Genomic DNA, 18,270 nt, shown 5'->3' on the forward strand with positions numbered 1-18,270 from the left:
AAACCACAAACACACACAGCAGGAACCACACACACACACACACACAGCAGAAACCAAACACACACACACACAGCAGAAACTAAAAACACACACACACAGCAGAAACCACACACACACACACAGCAGAAACCACACACACACAGCAGAAACCACACACACACACAGCAGAACCCACACACACACACACACCAGAACCCCCCCACACACACACCAGAAACGCCCCCTACACACACACACAGCAGACACCACACACACACACAGCAGAAACCACACACACACACACACAGCAGAAACCACACACAGACACACACACTCACATCAGAACCACACACACACACAGCAGAAACCACATACACGCACAGCAGAAACCACACACACACACACACAGCAGAAACCACACACACACACAGCAGATAACCACACACACACACAGCATAAACACACACACACACACAGCAGAAAAAACACACACACAGCAGAAACCACACACGCACAAATCAGCAACCACACACTCACACAGCAGAAACAACACACACACACAGCAGAAACCACACACTCACAAAGCAGAAACCACACACACACAAAGCAGAAACCACACACACACACACAGCAGAAACCACACACACACACACAGCAAAAACCACACACACACACACAGCAGAAACCACACACACACACAGCAGAAACCAAACACACAAACACAGCAGAAACCACACACACACACAAAAGAATCCACACACACACACAAAAGAATCTACAAACACACACACAGCAGAAACCACACACACAGCAGAAACCACACACACACACACACAGCAGAGCCACACACACACACAGCAGAAACCACACACAGAGCAGAAACCACACACACACACACACACACACACACACACACACACAAACACACACACACACACACACACAGCAGAAACCACACACACACACACACACACAGCAAAAACCACACACACACACACACACAGCAGAAACCACACACACACAAAGCAGAAACCACACACACACACACAGCAGAAACCACACACACAAATGCAGCAGACACCACACACACACACAGCAGAAACCACACACACACACACACAGCAGAAACCACACACACACACACAGCAGAAACCACACACACACAGCAGAAACCACACACACACACACACACACACACACACAACAGAAACCACACACACACACACACACACACAGACACACACACACACACAGCAGAAACCACACACACACACAGCAGAAACACACACACACACACACACACACACACAAAAACCACACACACACACACACACACAGCAGAAACCACACACACACACACACACACATCAGAGCCACACACACACACAGCAGAAACCACACACACACACAGCAGGAACCACACACACACACACACACACAGCAGGAACCACACACACACACACACACACACACAGCAGAAACCAAACACACACACACACACAGCAGAAACCAAACACACACACACAGCAGAAACTAAAAGCACACACACACAGCAGAAACCACACACACAGCAGAAACCACACACACACACACAGCAGAACCCACACACACACACACACACACCAGAACCCCCCCACACACACACCAGAAACGCCCCCTACACACACACACACAGCAGACACCACACACACACACAGCATAAACCACACACACAGCAGAAACCACACACAGACACACACACACATCAGAACCACACACACACACAGCAGAAACCACACACACACACGCACAGCAGAAACCACACACACACACACACAGCAGAAACCACACACACACACAGCAGAAACCACACGCACACACAGCAGAAATCACACACACACACACAGCAGAAAAAAACACACACACAGCAGAAACCACACACTCACAAATCAGAAACCACACACTCACAAAGCAGAAACCACACACACACACAGCATAAACCACACACACACACAGCATAAACCACACACACACAGCATAAACCACACACACACACAGCAGAAACCAAACACACAAACACAGCAGAAACCACACACACACACAAAAGAATCCACACACACACACAAAAGAATCCACAAACACACACACAGCAGAAACCACACACACACAGCAGAAACCACACACACACACAAAAGAATCCACACACACACACAAAAGAATCCACAAACACACACACAGCAGAAACCACACACACACAGCAGAAACCACACACACACACGCACAGCAGAAACCACACACACAGCAGAAACCACACACACACACATCAGAGCCACACACACACACAGCAGAAACCACACACAGAGCAGAAACCACACACACACACACACACACACACACACACACACAGCAAAAACCACACACACACACACAGCAGAAACCACACACACACACACGCACAGCAGAAACCACACACACAAATGCAGCAGACACCACACACACACACACACACAGCAGAAACTACACACACACGCACAGCAGAAACTACACACACACACAGCAGAAACTACACACACACACACACAGCAGAAACCACACACACACACACACAGCAGACACCACACACACACACAGCAGAAACCAAACACACACACACACAGCAGAAACCACACACACACACACACAGCAGAAACCACACACACACACACAGCAGAAACCACACACACACACACAGCAGAAACCACACACACACACACACAGCAGAAACCTCACACACACACACACAGCAGAAACCACACCCACACACAGCAGAACCCACACACACACACACCAGAACCCCCCCACACACACACCAGAAACGCCCCCTACACACACACACAGCAGACACCACACACACACACACAGCAGAAACCACACACAGACACACACACACACACACACATCAGAACCACACACACACACACACAGCAGAAACCACACACACACACACACACACACAGCAGAAACCACACACACACACACACACACAGCAGAAACCACAAACACACACAGCAGGAACCACACACACACACACACACAGCAGAGACCAAACACACACACACACAGCAGAAACTAAAAACACACACACACAGCAGAAACTACACACACACAGCAGAAACCACACACACAGCAGAAACCACACACACACACACAGCAGAACCCACACACACACACACACACACCAGAACCCCCCCACACACACACCAGAAACGCCCCCTACACACACACACACAGCAGACACCACACACACACACAGCATAAACCACACACACAGCAGAAACCACACACAGACACACACACACATCAGAACCACACACACACACAGCAGAAACCACACACACGCACAGCAGAAACCACACACACACACACACAGCAGAAACCACACACACACACAGCAGAAACCACACGCACACACAGCAGAAATCACACACACACACACAGCAGAAAAAACACACACACAGCAGAAACCACACACTCACAAATCAGAAACCACACACTCACAAAGCAGAAACCACACACACACACAGCATAAACCACACACACACACAGCATAAACCACACACACACAGCATAAACCACACACACACACAGCAGAAACCAAACACACAAACACAGCAGAAACCACACACACACACAAAAGAATCCACAAACACACACACAGCAGAAACCACACACACACAGCAGAAACCACACACACACACAAAAGAATCCACACACACACACAAAAGAATCCACAAACACACACACAGCAGAAACCACACACACACAGCAGAAACCACACACACACACATCAGAGCCACACACACACACAGCAGAAACCACACACAGAGCAGAAACCACACACACACACACACACACACACACACACACACACACACACACACACACAGCAAAAACCACACACACACACACACACACAGCAGAAACCACACACACACACACAGCAAAACACACACACACACACAGCAACCACACACACACACACAGCAGAAACCACACACACACAGCAGAAACCACACACACACACACACACACACAGCAGAAACCACACACACACACACACACATCAGAAACCACACACACACACACAGCAGAAACAACACACACACAGCAGAAACCACACACACACACACAGCAGAAACAACACACACACAGCAGAAACACACACACACACACACACATCAGAGCCACACACACACACAGCAGAAACCACACACACAACAGAAACCACACACACACACAGCAGGAACCACACACACACACACAGCAGGAACCACACACACACACACACAGCAGGAACCAAACACACACACACACAGCAGAAACCAAAACACACACACACAGCCACACACACACGCAGAAACTAAAAGCACACACACACAGCATAAACCACACACACACACACACAGCAGAAACCACACACACACACACACACAGCAGAAACCACACACACACACAGCAGAAACCACACACACACACACACCAGAACCCCCCCACACACACACAGCAGAAACGCCCCCTCACACACACACACAGCATAAACCACACACACACACACACACAGCAGAAACCACACACAGACACAGAAACCACACACACACATCAGAAAACACACACAGCCACACACACACACACACACATACAGAACCACACACACACACAGCAGAACACACACACACACACACACACAGCAGAAACCACACACACACACACAGCAGAAACCACACACTCACAAAGCAGAAACCACACACACACAAAGCAGAAACCACACACACACACAGCAGAAACCACACACACACACAGCAGAAACCAAACACACAAACACAGCAGAAACCACACACATACAGCAGAAACCACACCCCACACACCCACACACACGCAGCAGAAACCACACACACAAACGCAGCAGAAACCACACACACACAGCAGAAACCACACACACACACAGCAGAAACCAAACACACACACACAGCAGAAACCAAACACACCCACACAGCAGAAACCACACACACACACACACAGCAGAAACCACACACACACACCACACACACACACACACAGCAGACACCACACACACACACAGCAGAAACCACACACACACACCACACACACACACACACAGCAGACACCACACACACACACAGCAGAACACAACACACACACACACACACACACACACACACACACAAAAGAATCCACACACACACACACAAAAGAATCCACACACACAAAAGAATCCACAAACTCACACACACAGCAGAAACCACACACACACACACACGCACGCACAGCAGAAACCACACACACAAACACACAGCAGAAACCACACACACACACAACAGAAACCACACACACACACACACAGCAGAAACCACACACACACAGCAGACACCACACACACACACAGACACCACACACACACACACACACACACACACACACACACACACACACACACACACACACACACACACAGAAACCACACACACACACAAACAGCAGAAACAACACACACACACAGAACCCTCCAAACACACACCAGAACCCCCCCCCCACACACACACACACCATAAACCCCCCCTACAAACACACACACACACACACCACACACACACACCACACACACACACAGCAGACACCACACACACACACACAGCATAAACCACACACACACAGCAGAAACCACACACACACACACACACACACACACACACACACACACACAGCAGAAACCACACACACATCAGAGCCACACAAACACACAGCAGAAACCACACACACAGCAGAAACCACACACACACACAGCAAAAACCACACACACACACACACAGAAAACCACACACACACACACACACACATCAGAGCCACACACACACACACAGCAGAAACCACACACACAACAGAAACCACACACACAGCAGAAACCACACACACACTCACACACAGCAAAAACCACACACACACACAAACACAGCAGAAACCACACACACACACACAGCAGAAACCAAACACACAAACACACTAGAAACCACACACACACACAGCAGAAACCACACACACACACACACAGCAGAAACCACACACACAAATGCAGCAGACACCACACACACACAGCAGAAACCACACACACACACACACAGCAGAAACCACACACACACACACACAGCAGAAACCACACACACACACACACACAGCAGGAACCACACACACACACACACAGCAGAAACCAAACACACACACACAGCAGAAACCACACACACACACACAGCAGAAACCACACACACACACAGCAGAACCCCCCAAACACACACCAGAACCCCCCCCCCTACACACACACACAGCAGAAACCACACACAGACACACACACACACATCAGAACCACACACACACACACACCAGAAACCACACACACACACCAGAAACCATACACACCAGAACCACAGAGAGCAGAACCCCCCCACACACAACAAACCACCCCACACATACACACCAAAAAACCCACACACACACACCAGAAACCCCCTCCACACACCAGAAACCCCCCCTCCACACACACACCAGAAACCCCACACACACAGACACACAAACACACACACACATACACACACACCAGAAACACAGAGAGCAGACCCCCCCCCCCACACACATACACACCAAAAAACCCTCACACGCACACCAGAAATCCCACACACTCACCAGAAACCCCCCACACACACACCAAAAACCCCACACACACACACCAGAAATCCCACACACACACACCAGAAACCCCCCACACACACACCAAAAACCCCCCACACACACACCAAAAAAAAAACACACACACACACAGCAGAACCCCCCCCCCCGACACAGCAGAAACTTCCCCCACACACACACACACACACACACACACACACATACAAACACACCAGAAACCACACACAAACCCCCCCCCCCCCCACACACACACACCAGAAACCACACACACACACCAGAAACCACACACACACACCAGAAACCACACACACACACACCAGAAACACAGAGAGCAGAACCCCCCCCACCACACACACAAAGCAGAAACCTCGCACACACACAGCAAAAACCTCGCACACACACAAATTGAACATGTTTCATTATTTATTTGAGACTAAATAGATTTTATTGATGTATTATATTAAGTAAAAATAAAAGTGTTCATTGTTCATTCAGTATTGTTGTAATTGTCATTATTACAAATATATATATAAAAATTGGCCGATTAATCGGTATCGGCTTTTTTTGGTACTCCAATAATCAGTATCGGCATTGAAAAATCATAATCGGTCGACCTCTAACACACACACACACAGCAGCAACCACACACGCACACACACACCAGCAACCACACACACCAGCAACCACACACACACCAGCAACCACACACACACCAGCAACCACACACACACACACACACACACACACACACACACACACACACACACACACACACACACACACACACACACACACACACACACACACACACACACACACACACACACACACACACACACACACACACACACACACACACACACACACACACACACACATACAGACACATACAGAAAGGGATAGTCAGAGAGGTTCCTCTCCCTCTATTAAACTAGCTGATCAGTCAATCAGCCACCTCTTAGCCCTGCTGGATGTAAAAGGCCTGCTGACGTTTCAGCCTCATTTATGCAAATCCCATTTCGCAGCTCAGCCACAACAGAGCAGTGAGTAGCTCGCTACCCCCCCTTTCTTTCTTTCTCTCTCGCTCTATCCCCTCTGTCCTTCTCCTCCCGCTCTAAATCATTTTTTCCCACTATTTGTTTACACTTAAACTCTCCCTCGCTTCTCTCCTCTCTCTGCAAGACAATGACTCACAGACAGAAACACACACACACCCAGCTAAGCCTGTATAACCACTGGCACAGTAGCATAGACACACCAATCTTGCACAATCACAGTGAAAACATACATGCAAACACACAGGTAGCATGTATCAACCCAGCCTGGATTCCATACAATGTAACACCACCACCCCACACTGCAATGTCAACCGTCAGTACCACTAGACTACACCTATGGTTACTTCAGGTCTAAGGGACGGCTATGTTAGCTTAGCTTCACACACACACACCCTCTAATCGACAGTCTAAGACAAAGACAGTAAATCCCTTTGACTGTACATCCCCCCAGACAGACAGTCAGACAGACCACAGGACTTAGCAGAGAGAGCAGAGGGAACATTCATCTCTATGAAGCTCCCTGTTAAGTTCACTGAGTCGTCTTTCCCACCAACATGTCTGACACGGGGATGCCCTGCTCTTCCTGCTCTGCTCGGCTGACAGCCGACACCTGGGAGTTCACCTGTTCAGGTGGCTTCCTGTACACGGTGCCAGACACACACACACACACACCACGCCTTGTATATAACACACACAATGCTCAGAACGCAGGGTAATGGCTAAATATACAGCTGTGATGCCAAGGGAGGGGTGTGACATACATTCACCATGCTAAGACAAAACACACAAGCATTCATACACACACACACACACATATTCGTATACGCACACAGAGTTATGAGTGAGCTCTTGTTATTTACCGTGAACTTTGACTGTTCCACATACTTAACTCCCTCACTACACATGCCTGTAGCACACACCTCTGTCCCTCTCCCTGTCTATCTTCCTTCTCGCTCTGTCTGTCTCTAAGTGTATTCAACTGAGCTAGTAGTAGCGTCTTGTAGCCTAAACAAAGTAGTCTCACCTCCCCACTGCTATGCTGCATCATATGTTATGTAATGTTGTAATGTCATGCTAAGGCACTCACCATGTCCATCAGGGTCATGATACAGATGTGGCCATCACTGCACCGGGAAGAGAAGCGTGTGTGACCCCAAAACCTGCAGGCAGGAGAGACAGGGAAACATTTACAGGAGACACACACAGAGCTGACTCACATCTGCTGTCTGTGCCTGGGCATGCATGGTGCCATGCGTGTCGGCCAGGCGGGTCAGAGCTGGCAGCAGGACTGGCACTCTGCAGCTCTACTGCTGCACTGATCGTCTCACACACACCTCACCACAGATTATCCTTCTCTCTCTTGCTCCACCTTTCTGGCTCTCACACAGAAAAGTGCATACACCGTAAGATACACACTTTTATATTGCTCAAATACCAGGACAAATACCAGGACAAATACCAGGGCAAATACCAGGGCAAATACCAGGGCAAATACCAGGGCACAAACAGCATAGAAGTTGCTAACAGATTTAACCTAGATTGTTTATTCAGAGTACGTAATATAGGTTGATACAACCTGATACCTCCAACTGCAACTCCAGTGCTTCCAACACACTAGCTCCTCTCACCTCCTGCCCTCTCACCTCACCTCTCCTGCCCTCCCCTCTCCTGCCCTCTCACCTCACCTCCTGCCCTCTCACCTCACCTCTTCTGCCCTCCCCTCTCCTGCCCTCTCACCTCACCTCTCCTGCCCTCTCACCTCACTTTTTCTGAGACTGGGCAGAAGGATCATATGGAACCTTAGTGGGGAACAAAGTAATGAGACGTTCTGGAAGTGTTCTGGAGCGATAAAGGAGCCCAGGGTTCTGGAACCTTGGAACAGCACCAGACCAGGTGACAAACCTACCAGCTGGAACCTTACCGTCACATACTGGCCATGCAAAAAGAGACACGGCGTGCCATCTACCTAACCTCATCCATTACCCCTTAATTAGGAACAAATACCTCATGATTTTGCTCATTCTGGTTTCGTTCATTAGGGCAAACCTCAACAAAACATTTGTGTCAGTTTTCTTCCGATTTGGTGCCGGATGATCACAACCCTGCTGACAATATTGACTGTTTTCGGTGTTTTAGCAGTGTCATCTGCAGACCAACTGCCAGGCTAGTGGCTACCATGGTGCTGGGTACAAGCAGAGACTGTGGTCCTGTCTCCAACTCCCCACCTAGGGCCAGGGGGAACAACCTGTACACAGGCCAAACTGTCTATCAACACACAGCAACACGGAGGATGAGTGACAGATGGGAAATCCACAGTAACAGTGACACTGAGACAGATGATTTTCACTTTAAAATTAATGTCAAGCAAAAACCAATGATTGCAGAGTTAAACAAAACATACAGCTCTGAACAAGGACTACTATTAACAATTTCCACTGAATTGTACAAAAATAAATGTACTTGAAGAACAGTGCAGATGCAAGGTTTGGTAACAGAATGACGGTTTGTGCTGTTGGTGCCGTTATTCTGTTAACAAACTTGGCATCTGCACTGTTCTTCAAGTAAATGTGTTTGTCAAATTTTTAGAGGAAATTGTTAAAAGTAGTCTTTGTGCATAGAGCTGCATTTTAAAGTGAGAAATCTGAGTCTCAGCATCACTCTGTGGAATAGCCCAACTACAGCCTGGCCCACACATCACCGTGAGGATTAGAGGTCGGCCCATTAATCGGAATGGCCGATTAATTACGGCCGATTTCAAGTTTTCATAACAATCGGGAATCGGTATTTTTGGACACCAATTTGTCCGGGAAAAAAATCCCTTTTTTTTTACACCTTTATTTAACTAGGCAAGTCAGTTACGAACACATTCTTATTTTCAATGACGGCCTAGGAACGGTGGGTTAACTGCCTTGTTCAGGGGCGGAACGACAGATTTTTACCATGTCAGCTCGGGGATTCAATCTTGCAACCTTACGGTTAACTAGTCCAACGCTCTAACCACCTGCTTTACATTGCACTCCACGAGGAGCCTGCCTGTTACGCGAATGCAGTAAGAAGCCAAAGTTACTAGCTAGCATTAAACTTATCTTATAAAAAACAAACAATCAATCAATCATAATCACTAGTTAACTACACATGGTTGATGATATTACTAGTTTATCTAGCGTGTCCTGCGTTGCATATAATCGATGCAGTGCGCATTCGTGAAACAGGACTGTCGTTGCTCCAACGTGTACCTAACCATAAACATCAATGCCTTTCTTAAAATCAATACACAAGTATATATTTTTAAACCTGCATACTTAGTTCATATTGCCTGCTAACATGAATTTCTTTTAACTAGGAAAATTGTGTCACTTGTCTTGCGTTCTGTGCAACAGAGTCAGGGTATATGCAGCAGTTTGGGCCGCCTGGCTCGTTGCGAACTGTGTGAAGACTATTTCTTCCTAACAAAGACAGCCAACTTCGCCAAACAGGGGATGACTTAACAAAAGCGCATTTGCGAAAAAAGCACAATCGTTGCACGAATGTACCCAACCATAAACATCAATGCCTTTCTTAAAATCAATACACAGAAGTATATATTTTTAAACCTGCATATTTAGCTAAAAGAAATCCAGGTCAGCAGGCAATATTAACCAGGTGAAACTGTGTCACTTCTCTTGCGTTCATTGCAAGCAGAGTCGGGGTATATGCAACAGTTTCGGCCGCCTGGCTCGGTGCGAACTAATTTGCCAGAATTTTACGTAATTATGACATAACATTGAAGGTTGTGCAATGTAACAGGAATATTTAGACTTATGGATGCCACCCGTTAGATAAAATACGGAACGGTTCCGTATTTCACTGAAAGAATAAACGTTTTGTTTTCGAGATGATAATTTCCGGATTCGACCCTATTAATGACCTAAGGCTCGTATTTCTGTGTGTTATTATGTTATAATTAAGTCTATGATTTGATAGAGCAGTCTGACTGAGCGGTGGTAGGCAGCAGCAGGCTCGTAAGCATTCATTCAAACAGCACTTTCGTGCGTTTTGCCAGCAGATCTTCGCAATGCTTCAAGCTTATCAACTCCCGAGATTAGGCTGGTGTAACCGATGTGAAATGGCTAGCTAGTTAGCGGGGTGCGCGTGTAACAGTATAACTTTAGTACGTCCCCTCGCCCCGACACGGGCGCGAACCAGGGACCCTCTGCACACATCAACAACTGACACCCACGAAGCATCGTTACCCATCGCTCCACAAAAGCCGCGGCCCTTGCAGAGCAAGGGGCAACACTACATATTGGTTTCAGAGCAAGTGACGTAACTGATTGAAATGCTACTAGCGCGTACCCGCTAACTAGCTAGCCATTTCACATCCGTTACACTCACCCCCCTTTCAACCTCCTCCTTTTCCGCAGCAACCAGTGATCCGGGTCAACAGCATCAATGTAACAGTATAACTTTACGTCGTCCCCTCGCCCCGACACGGGCGCGAACCAGGGACCCTCTGCACACATCAACAACGGTCGCCCACGAAGCATCGTTACCCATCGCTCCACAAAGGCCACGGCCTTTGCAGAGCAAGGGGCAACACTACATATTGGTTTCAGAGCAAGTGACGTAACTGATTGAAATGCTACTAGCGCGTACCCGCTAACTAGCTAGCCATTTCACATCCGTTACACGCGCTAATAGTTCAAACGTCACTCGCTCTGAGACTTGGAGTAGTTGTTCCCCTTGTTCTGCATGGGTAACACTGCTTCGAGGGTGGCTGTTGTCAATGTGTTCCTGGTTCGAGCCCAGGTAGGAGCGAGGAGAGGGACGGAAGCTATACTGTTACACTGGCAATACTAAAGTGCCTATAAGAACATCCAATAGTCAAAGGTATATGAAATACAAATTGTATAGAGAGAAATAGTCCTATAATTCCTATAATAACTATAACCTAAAACTTCTTACCTGGGAATATTGAAGATTCATGTTAAAAGGAACCACCAGCTTTCATATGTTCTCATGTCCTGAGCAAGTAACTTAAACGTTAGCTTTCTTACATGGCACATATTGCACTTTTACTTTCTTCTCCAACACTTTGTTTTTGCATTATTTAAATCAAATTGAACATGTTTCATTACTTATTTGATGCTAAATTGATTTTATTGATGTATTATATTAAGTTAAAATAAGTGTTCATTCAGTAATGTTGTAATTGTCATTATTACAAATAAAAAATATTTAAAAATCGTCCGATTATTCGGCAGCGGCTTTTTTTGGTCCTCCAATAATCGGTATCGGTATCAGCGTTGAAAAATCATAATCGGTCGACCTCTAGTGAGGATAGCCCAACACACACACATGCATTACACGCACAAACACACCAGCAGCCTGTATTCTGTGGGCCTGTAGGACATGCCAGGTTCAATACTGACCGTTTCTAGACCTCAGCTGTTAAAGCAGCTATACAGCATGTAGCTACAGAGAGGAGAGGCACATGACAAAAGGGATTGGAGAGTCTAAGAAGTCAGCTGGAGTTTAAAGACAGATTTGGTGGGATGGTTAAACGGAGAGGAATATTATCTGGGACAGACAGTGGCTCTCGCCATGCTGGGGAATGGGTTTCTATAGTGAGTCATAGCCAATGTCTGAAAAGACTGGTTCCTCATGTCGTGTCACTGTTCTGTTTCCCCTACCTACCTACATACAGTGTGTGGGTGTATGTTGGTGTGCCTAGCCTTACTGACACCCTGCTGTCAGTCACGTGTGTGTGTGTGAAGCTAAAGCACATCATGCATCTCTCTCTAAACACATAGGGCTGGATTCAATCCGTATTGCCAAAGTACCGCGGAAGATCACCATTCATTTAATGATCATTTCCGATTGAGCTGGCATATGCAGTAGGGCCGGGACGATACAAGTATCGCGATACTCGTTAGTATCGTGGCAAGGAAACAAAACACAAAGCAGATTTCACTTCTTTAGGAAAACTGTAGGAAACAAACATCATTATGTTGTCACATTTATTTATTTTCCAAGCTATAGCACACTATATTTTACACACAGCAGGTTTAGGTCCAAAAAGTTTGGTCTGCTTCGTGTTTTCATTTGCCACAGAAAAAATATTGCAATAATGGTATCGACACAGCCCTAATATGCAGCGTTTACAGTGAATGCATTCTACGCGACCGCGGGAACAATGCTTTTAACTGTCAATCGCGCTATAAAGCAGATCTTCAGCACCACGGATTGAATAGATCCCTAACACACATTTCTCTCCTAATAATCCTCCCACATTGATGTGAGAACAGTTTCACCCCGGGATTTTAATTTGAAAAGCCATGAAGTGAACTATACAGGAAACATGAGGCAAATTCACTAAGGAGAAAAATAAATTGTCCTTAATACACCCATATCCATTTCCCTGTCCTCTTCCTTGCAGTGGTTTTTGGTTAACAGTCTGTGGATTAGATAACAGATAAATAAACAGTGTGGATGGTTTTCTCAGGCAGAACACCCTGAGCCTCCTGTGTCTTCACCATGTATAGATCACAGATAGCACTGTCAGGCCAAAACAATCCAGGGTCATCTCTTCTCCCCTCACAGCCTTGAATGTTCAACAGGCAAAGGTAGTGTGTGTGTGTGTGTGTGTGTGTGTCAGACAGACTATAGTGATTGATTGATTACCTTAGTAGGTCTCCAGCCCTCTCAGCAGGGCCTCATATGGAGATCCAGCCCTTGGGTCCCCAGAGCCACAACCTTTGAACCCTGACTCCTCCCACTCAGACAAAGCCACCTGAACACAGGAGCTGATCCTTGCTCAGTCACTGGCAACACCCTCACAGACACAGGTCTCCGCAGCCAAACACACACCTAAGAGAGACAGAGTTTTTTACTCATCCAATAACCGTCTGTTGCATAAAGACATGTTACACTGCCACAAACGATACAACAGCGCCAATTCTTCAAATGTGAACTAGTTCAGCCCCTCTTTAGTAGAATACATTCTATCTAGGAATTAGTTTCCCCTCTCTAGAACTAGCCTAGCTCAATGGTTAAATGGTCTCCAACCCTGATCCTGGAGACCTAAGGGGTGTTGAAACTTTTCTTCTTGCCCAGAGCTCTTACAACTCAACTTCATACACTGTTCTCTATGATACTGCACAGCAAGCGAAACCGGAGCTCCAAGTCTAGGACCAAAAGGCTCTTTAACAGCATTTACCCCCAAGCCATAAGACTGCTAAACAATTCATCAAATGGCCACCAGGACTATTTACATATACACACACACCCCCATCCGATTTGTTTTTACAGTGCTGCTACTAGCTGTTTATTATCTATGCATAGTCACTTTACAAATTACCTTGACTAACCAGTACCCCCATACATTGACTCGGTACCGGTATCCCCTGTATATAGCCTTGTTATTGATATGTAATTATCTTGTGGTCGTTTTTCTTTTTTCTTTTTTTTCCCTTAATTGATTTAGTAAATATTTTCTTAACTCTAATTCTTGAATTTCATTGTTGGTTAAGGGCTTGTAAGTAAGCATTTCACTCTAAGGTTTACACCTGTATTCAGCGCATGTGACAAATAAAATGATTTGATGAACCGATTCAGGTGTATTAGTGCTGGGCTGGAACAAAAGAAGCACTCAGGGTTGGTGGTGAACACTGGACTAGAAGAGAGAAGACTTCAGTCCAGAAGGGGCAGCGTATGTCTACTGGTTCGTATTGTTGCTATCAGACATATTAGGGTTCAGGGTAACCAGGTGTTTGGACTCTAGCCAATCAATAACAATAATTGATCAATTATGTGATGGGAGAAACGAAAACCAGCAGGACTGTGGCCGTTGACACACACATTCAACACCACTTAATCGTGTAGGCCTATCTGGCCTTGGTTAGTTTACATATCGGGCATCCTCAATGCTATCACTTGAATTCAAGTGTTCAAATTTCAGGTACTGTAGACCTATAACTGTATAGCTAGTCTACTACCGCATGACATTGCCAGCCATAAATACACCGTCAAATAACATAACCGTAGGCTAGGTTTGCAAACGAGTGAAACAAACGAAAGACCCCGAAACAGTGCCCCCCCCCCCCCCCCTGAAATCTCAGCGTCTCACTGGCTAGTATTTGGCGGCCTCAGTACTCCAGGGCGCTCCAAACTCCAGCAACTTTTTTATCCTAAAAAAAGTTGTTCCTGTTTCACCAGAGAGTTGGGGGGAAGGGACTATACTGCGCTCGCCTTCTCTCACTCACACACAGCCCCGGCCAGCGCAAACAAAGTCGGCCCCGAAAGGTGGGGGGGTCTCACGGCTTTTGCCACGGCATAACCCTGCTTGTCCAAATCAGCGGCCACAAAACAGACAACAATTAAAGGGAAACATTTGAAGCGTTGTCTAAGAGAAATAAAAAGCCACTCCCACGACAGTCAGTGTTATATTTTCAAGTTCAGTACTGTAACAATGTAACAATGTTGTCGTGAACGAAATTCGCTTGTGCTTAATACCACGTAGGATATAGGTTCTCTGTGTGGATAGCCAAATAGGGTAGGTAGGGGCTACATATTTGTTAGGCCCTTTAGTGTACCTAAAATAGCCTACGCCTTTTTAAAGCAAATATGAATTGTATAATGTCTGCGCCGAATTATGTTGAAGAATGTGGCACATGCATGCTGCACCGTATTTTCAGTTTCGCGAAACACGATCGGTCCTCCTCTTGTATAGTGTTAAAAAAAAATATTCCTCCGCGCGTAATAACACATCCTGTCAACGTTGTGTGAAATAATCCGCTTTATTCACAAAAGAGAAAAAAAATCACCGTTGATGTGAAAAAACGATCACTCCTTGTGTCAAACCAGGTACGGCGGGTTTTATGGCCATCCTTCGGGAACAGGGGTACAGCGGATACCGGACTGAGATGTCCCTGGGAGGCGGACCCGCGTGTAGCCTTGCCAAGAGGAAAGCGGCCACAACGACACTTTCCCCGAAAACTCACCTGGAATGATTCCTCGGGCCTGCTTCGTTTAGTAGGCTACGTTCTATAGCCTGATTGTAATAATCAAATAGCAACATTATTCGTCCAACGATATTAAAGAGCAATGTGTCTCCCCCTTCGCCTGAGCTTCCAGCGGTCCGTCCTACTACATTATAGCCAAGATTTCCTACTGTTTCCCCCGCCCGTCCCAGCGTGTTGGTTTAGTCCGAATTCTAAGTAGCAATTCTAGGTCAGGGCAATGTTCAACTGCCAAACGTTGTCGAACGTTGCAGATAGAAATGTCACGAATGGCGCCAATGTGATTCCTTATTCTACGTGTTAGATTCATGTTTGTTCTACGTAGATTATTTCTATCTGAACGTTCCAAAACGTTGCGTTCTACTGAACACACCCCTGGATATATTCATTACGACAATTCTGTTGCAAAACGCTTCGGCAGCAGAAACTGTTTACTCCAAACAGAAAACGTTTTGCAACGAAAACGAGAGTTTCTATTGGACAAATTCAAGTAGCACCTTTGCCATTTTGATTGCTTCCGCTTGGTTCTTAAATGGTAAAAGGTATCCGTTGCAAGACGTAATGAATACACCCCTGGTCTGTGTGCCAATGAGAATGTAACTGTTGGACAGAAAACACGGACAAGTAGGCTTTTGAAAATTTGAATATTATATTCCACTGGTTTGACATGAAAATGACTATTAAAACCCAGTAAACGGTGTGTGCATAGGCTACATAGGGCTTATACCATTACCTGCATAATATCGAACACACACAGCATAGCATTCACTGCATACTGATTAGGAATCTACTTTAACTAACTCCCTTGTCTCCCCTCTTCCTCCTCCTCTCCTGCAATGCATTTTCATTTTGATGCTACACACAGTGAGGTAGACACATTGATTAAATTATTAACGTGTCAGGAAGTCTGACACACAGAGAAGAAGGTGTTATTATAAGATAGGCATATACCAAAAGAGGGAAGAAGGGGATAAGGGTCTGTTTCTCCGTAATAAATGTAATAGCTTACACACACACGCACACACACACACACACTCAACCATGTACAAACACACCAACTGATTCAATCCCCAGTAGTCATAATTACACATTTGGATTACATTTGATATGTATCTTGATTAAATATTAAATAAGAGGACCACTCTGACTTCTTGTGCTTAATGTTTCTCTTCTCCTCTGAGGCCCCTGCTAGCTCCCAGCCCCCTTTCTTTCTGTGTGTGTGTGTCTGTGTGCGTGTGTGTGTGTGTGTGTGTGTGTGTGTGTGTGTGTGTGTGTGTGTGTGTGTGTGTGTGTGTGTGTGTGTGTGTGTGTGTGTGTGTGTGTGTGTGTGTGTGTGTGTGTGTGTGTGTGTGTGTGTGTGTGTGTGTGTGTGTGTGTGTGTGTGTGTGTGTGTGTGTGTGTGTGTGTGCGTGCGTGCGTGCGTGTGTGTATTCAAGACCTCACCCATTCGCCAACCTTCCAAAAGGTGTTATCAGCTATCCGTTCACTCAAGAACAACAAGGTTCCTGGTGCTGACAGCA

At 46.3% G+C, this 18,270-nt stretch overlaps 1 protein-coding gene across 5 annotated transcripts in view; it reads right to left on the minus strand.

The window, feature by feature from the left end:
• The window catches only part of LOC139546460 (B-cell CLL/lymphoma 9 protein-like), a 32,289-nt gene extending 15,354 nt beyond the window's left edge, over positions 1-16,935 (minus strand). The window contains exons 1-3 of one of the 5 annotated variants that reach the window (XM_071354856.1): positions 16,733-16,935; positions 14,415-14,600; positions 8,839-8,911 (exon numbers count right to left, since the gene is read on the minus strand). The gene's annotated coding sequence lies outside the window, so the exon portion shown is untranslated. The other 4 variants (XM_071354858.1, XM_071354859.1, XM_071354860.1 and 1 more) reach the window with 4 other exon arrangements.
• Between the last annotated feature and the right edge of the window lie 1,335 nt (positions 16,936-18,270).

This window comes from Salvelinus alpinus, chromosome 20 (assembly GCF_045679555.1).
Source record: "Salvelinus alpinus chromosome 20, SLU_Salpinus.1, whole genome shotgun sequence".
NCBI lineage: Eukaryota > Metazoa > Chordata > Actinopteri > Salmoniformes > Salmonidae > Salvelinus > Salvelinus alpinus.